The sequence below is a fragment of the Bison bison genome, unplaced genomic scaffold (assembly GCF_000754665.1).
Source record: "Bison bison bison isolate TAMUID 2011002044 unplaced genomic scaffold, Bison_UMD1.0 scf7180017864290, whole genome shotgun sequence".
NCBI lineage: Eukaryota > Metazoa > Chordata > Mammalia > Artiodactyla > Bovidae > Bison > Bison bison.
This window is the reverse complement of record NW_011494862.1, coordinates 408,345-414,195: the sequence shown is the minus strand read 5'-3', so window position 1 is coordinate 414,195 and position 5,851 is coordinate 408,345. Positions and strand designations below refer to the sequence as shown.

The 5,851-nt window shown below is 41.0% G+C and overlaps 1 pseudogene across 1 annotated transcript; it reads left to right on the top strand.

Annotated features, from left to right (window-relative positions):
• Positions 1–4,746: 4,746 nt before the first annotated feature.
• LOC104996145 lies at positions 4,747–5,285 on the top strand (annotated as a pseudogene). The gene has a single exon (XR_826138.1). The product of XR_826138.1 is annotated as a 60S acidic ribosomal protein P1 pseudogene (transcript).
• Positions 5,286–5,851: the final 566 nt, after the last annotated feature.

Below are 5,851 nucleotides of genomic sequence, written 5' to 3'. Positions count from 1 at the left end.
AGAAGGGGACGACAGAGGATGAGATGGCTGGATGGCATCACTGACTCGATGGACATGAGTTTAAGCGAACTCTGGGAGTTGGTGATGGACAGGGAGGCCTGGCGTGCTGCAATTCATGGGGTGCAAAGAGTCGGACACGACTGAGTGACTGAACTGAACTGAACTGACATTAATATTACTGATAATATTAACCAATGGTTTTATAATACTTATTATGGCTCAGGTAATACTCTAAGTACTTTACATATGTTCATACATTTAATCCTTTCAGCAATCCTATAAGGTAAGTACTATTATTATTTTCATTTTGCAAATGAAAAAAACTGAGGCATAGAAATGTTAATAAGTTGCTAATAAACAGCAAGGGAAGAATTTTCACTCCAACTACCTGGCTCCAGAATTTTGTACTCTTAGTCACAATAGTCTGCTGAGATTTGGTAGATTCTGGGCAGGAACACAGAAGACAGGCATAACTGAAACTTGGTGAGCAAAGGAGAAGATGGCACAAGGTAAAACAGTGAGATGGACTTGGGAATTCTTTCAGGGTAGGGCTTCCCTGGTGGCTCAGTCAATAAAGAATCTGCCTGCAATGCAGGAGACGTGGGTTCGATCCCTGAGTTGGGAAGATCCCCTGGAGAAGGAAATGGCAACCCAATCCAGTATCCTTGCCGGGGAAAATCCATAGACAGAGGAGCCTGGGTGGGCTACAGTCCATGGGGTTACAAGAGTCAGACATGATTTAGGGAGTAAATCACCACCATGGCATACGCTAAGAGGTCAATAAAGTCCCCTAAAATTCTGAGCAATCTTGATCTTTATTTTCTCCACGTGAATTTGGTGACCCATGAACTTTGGGGGTCATGACCCTGGGGGATAGAGAGGTGGTCCTGCCCCATTAGCAGCTTGCACATCCTATCAGCCATGATTCTTCCCTATGGAGTTCAGTTCTTTCTTCTGGATAATCGGCCTGGGGGCCACCAGGACATCCTACCCATGGGTTCAATGTACCTGCTTCTTTAATTAGTGTTTTGCTCATGATGCCTGTGACTTCTCAGCCAGCCTGATACACCTCGGTGAGCCCAAGACAAGCTGACTTCATCTAACTCAGTACAATCATTATCCTTGTATACCCTCCTCACACAATTCACCCCTCTTGCAGTCAAGTACAGGAAATGCAAAAAAAAAAAAAAAAAATCAAAGCTTCTAGAGTTATTTTGTTCATTACAGCATCCACTAGACACATGTAGCTATTTGCCTTTACACTTAATTAATAACATTTGATTGAATAAAAATTCCTCAGTTGAACTAGCCACATTTATTTTTGGCTGCACCATGCAGCATATGGGATCTTAGATCCCAGACCAGGGATAGAACCCATGCCCCCTGCATTGGAAGCAGGGAGTTTTAACCACTGGATCACCAGGGAAGTCCAAACTTGCCACATTAAAAATATTCAGTTATCTCAAGTGCCTTGTGGCTACTATATTGCCAGCATAGTTAAAGAACATAGTTAAGGTTTCTATTGTTGCAGAAAGTTCTATTAGACAATGTAGAAACATGCTTTATGCTTCTTGGGTTCATCTTAAGATCTGTAACCATAGCAGAGTGCATTTTATTCCAGAATCCATTCATAATACATGATACCCCATTCATATTCATAGATTATTCATCCTCATTCAACTAATGCACACTAATGTACACTGAACATCTACTGCTATCAGATTCTATACTGTATACTGAAAAAGGCTGAACGATCACGTTGTTAAAAAGTCTTAGATGACTAGAGCAAAATGTGTTTGAAATATGGATGCACTGGACTATCCCAATTTGGGGGGTTTGTAGGTAGACAATCAAACCTTGGGAAAGGTACTTAAGCTCTCTGAGCCTCATAGCACTGTTGTGGGTATTAAATGAAGGTATTAAATATATGAAAAACACTTAGTAAACATTCAATAAATAATAACTGTTATTGTTCACATCATCATCATCTTCCCAGTTGACAGGCAACACAGTGGGAAGGCAACTCAGCCTTATTCATTTTGGGATAGTAATAAATGGTATAGGCCTTCTTTGTGTTGATCACAGATTACCCTCTTTATGACACTTAGCTCTGCCGTGGACTGTTCATTAGATATCTGAAGACTATGCCTGCTTATCCCCTCCCCACACTCAGCCCTGGGTCCTTCACCTACCTACCCCACTTCTCCAACTCCTCCTTTCATTTCTGAATATTTTCTTCTTTCACAATACTTTTCTAAAAAGTAGAACTCAGAACCTCTCCAGGTACTTCAGGTATTGCCCAAATACTATACATCAGTGACTACTAAAATGTGTGCCATGAGGAGGAATTCATTTAATAATTTTTTAACATTTAAAAAATTTATTTAAAAATCATTTATGAGGGTTTACTCCTATAACTGAATTTTGAAAGTTAAATACAAGGCTTAGTTCATATCCACTACACACTTGCACACACACATTTTTTATACAAGTGGTATCATAGTCTATGTTTTGTTCATATTTTTCATTAACAAGAAATCTGGAAATATCTCCAATGCTGAGTACAATATGATGCCTCCATTAATCTGAACACAAAACTGTATTTCTATTATGAGTGAAGATCCTGTTAGTTGTCTTTTTAGAGGGTGGAAGATTTTTTAACAGTAGATTAGGCTAGTATATAGTTACCTAAAATTTCAGAATTTTTTTCATAAAATTATTAAGCCAAGTTCCTCCCATTCTATACTTATGCAACTGCTGAATATTTTAAGCCTAAATGTAGGACTTGGCATTCATTTCCATTAAACTGCATTTTGTTGTTTTGACCTAACTTCAAGGTCTTTCAAAATCTTGAGTGCTTTATCCAAAGCCAATCCCTCCCACCTATAAATCTAATAAATATAATTTTACTTCCACTAAATCACTGCAGCATCTAAGGCCAAAAGCAGAGGCCTATAAAACAGATGTGACCTTGCTTCAAATACACAGATCTGCTTCCGCTGATTTTTGCAGGTGACTTGCCTTGGGACTGTGTGTTTAACCTGTCGCTGTCACCCGTCCTCCACTTTAGGTCTTCTTCTTTATTATTTTTTTTAATGTTTATTTATTTGGCTGCGTCAGGTCTTGGTTGTGGCACGTGGGATCTTTCATTGTATGTGGACTTCTCTTTAGTTGTGGCACACGGGCTCAGTAGTTGTGGTACACTGGCTTAGCTGCCCTGTGGCATGTAGGATCTTAGTTCCCTGACCAGGGATCGAACCCACTACCCTGCATTGGAAAGGAGATTCTTACACACTGGACCACCAAGAAAGCCCCCTAGGCTTTCCTCTTTATATTTGAACCAAAAGACTGTCAAGCATGATAAATCAGCGAGTGATTCATTTACTACTCCTTAACAGATTTGGTGACAAAAACAAAATTCATTGCAAGAATTTGAAACAGCAGAGATAAAATAGAGTTTTATTTTATTTTATTCGGATTCTCCGAAGATTCCAATTGGAAATTAAATATAGATCAGAAACTCATTTGATGAATCCTTATTTATTAATCCTATCCATTAGGAGGGGATAAATGAGAGGTGACATCCGATCTGCTTATAAAAAGTCAGCCAACAAGGAGGGATTAAAAGGAGCATCCCGTACACATCACTTTTTCTGAACCTCTAGTTTGGAGTGTGTGGAGTCATTAGTGGGTTCACAAATGTCATTCTCTGTCACCTTCCAGGCACATAGCAAGGTTGCAGCTCCCCATTTTTTACAGCCTTCCCCAGAGGAAGTCACTCTCAATTGTTTGACATACCTTTCAAGATATTTCTTCTACATTTCCACATATGAATAAATATGAGTAAAAATATCACTATAAGATATTTAGAAATATCGACCAAATTCCTTTCTTTTTATTTTTTGTTTTCAAAATTGACAAGGTTTAAAAATTTTTTTTATTGGAGTATAGTTGCTTTACAATGTTGTATTTGTTTCTACTGTACATTAAAGTGGATCAGCTAAATGTATACCTATATCCCCTCTTTTTTGGATTTTTGGATTTCCTTCCCCTTTAGATCACCACAGTGCATCAAATAGAGTTCCATCAAATAGTGTTTTGCAATCAGAGAAGGCAATGGCACCCCACTCCAGTACTCTTGCCTGCAGTAGGCTGCAGTCCATGGGGTCGTTAAGAGTCAGACACGATTGAGTGACTGCACTTTCATGTTTTCACTTTCATGCATTGCAGAAGGAAATGGCAACCCACTCCAGTGTTCTTGCCTGGAGAATCCCAGGGACGGTGGAGCCTGGAGGGCTGCCATCTATGGGGTCGCACAGAGTCGGACACGACTGAAGGGACTTAGCAGCAGCAGTGCTTTGCAATAGGTTATCATTGGTTATCTATTTTATTCATAGTATCAATAGTGTATATATGTCAATCCCAATCTCCCAATTCATCCTATCACCTCCCTTCCCCTTTGGTATCCATGTTTGTTCTCTACATCTGTCTCTATTTCTGCTTTGTAAGTAAGATTGTCATACCAATTTTTTTGGATTCCACATCTATGCATTAATATACAATATTTATTTTTCTCTTTCTGGTTTACTTCTTCCTTTCTTGCTGTAAGTCTCCAGTTAAACAGCTTGGCTTTTTTGTGCTCACTGAGGGAAGGATGACAAAAGACAAGTATGGGTGTTGTGAGGGTCTTTCCTTGGCTTTGGTTTTCCAAAGTCTAAAACCCTTGGAATGAGGATGAATCTTAGAAAATTAAGGACAGCTCTTTCCTCCGCTGCCGCTAAGGTGCTCGGTTCTTCCGAGGAAGCTAAGGCCGTTTTGGGGTGAGGCCCTCACTTCATCCGGCGACTAGCACCGCGCTCGGCAGCCCCCACCTAGCACTCGCTCGCACCATGGCCTCCGTCTCCGAGCTCGCTTGTATCTACTCTGCCCTCATTCTGCACGACGATGAGGTGACGGTCACGGAGGATAAGATCAATGCCCTCATTAAAGCAGCCGGTGTAAATGTTGAGCCTTTCTGGCCAGGTTTGTTTGCAAAGGCTTTGGCCAATGTCAACATCGGGAGCCTCATCTGCAATGTGGGGGCTGGTGGACCCGCCCCAGCGGCCGGTGCTGCACCAGCAGGAGGTCCTGCCCCATCCACTGCTGCTGCCCCAGCTGAGGAGAAGAAAGTAGAAGCAAAGAAAAAAGAATCTGAAGAGTCTGATGATGACATGGGCTTTGGTCTTTTTGACTAAATCTCTTTAGTAACACATTGAATAAAAAGCTGAGCTGTTAAAAAAAAAAAAGAAAGAAAATTAAGGACAGAGGGATTGCTGACTCATCATTTCTTCTCCCTTGGATATTTCCCTGGGAGGAGGGGAGCAGAGAGTCTGAAAGAAAGTAGTGAGGACAGATTTCAGACAGTTCTGGAGCGAGAGTCTTGGTAGATTGCCTCTGAGGCAGCATTCTGAGATGTTGCTCGTAGACTGTCCAGTACCCTGGCAGGGAATAGAAACACCAAAACAAGTCCTGGGCCTGACAAATGGCTTCTGTGCCCAGGAACAAGATGGAGCAGCAGCAGGGAGAAACTCTTGCTGACAGGATGGAAACACCCAGGGGACTGATGACCACAAATCAGGAGGATGGATATCTTGGCAGGTGCCTGTGTTGACAATGGACCTTGAGTATCAGAGGGACCAATACCCACCCCTATCTCCCAGTTCCTTGAAACTCAGATGCACCCCTGGAGAAAAGGAATGATAAACTTCAAATTCATTGAGAGTATATCTACAGAGTTGATATGGTGAGGATTCAAAATAGAAATTAGACCAAATTATAAAAATAAAAGAAGTTCCTTTTCTTGTATACCTGA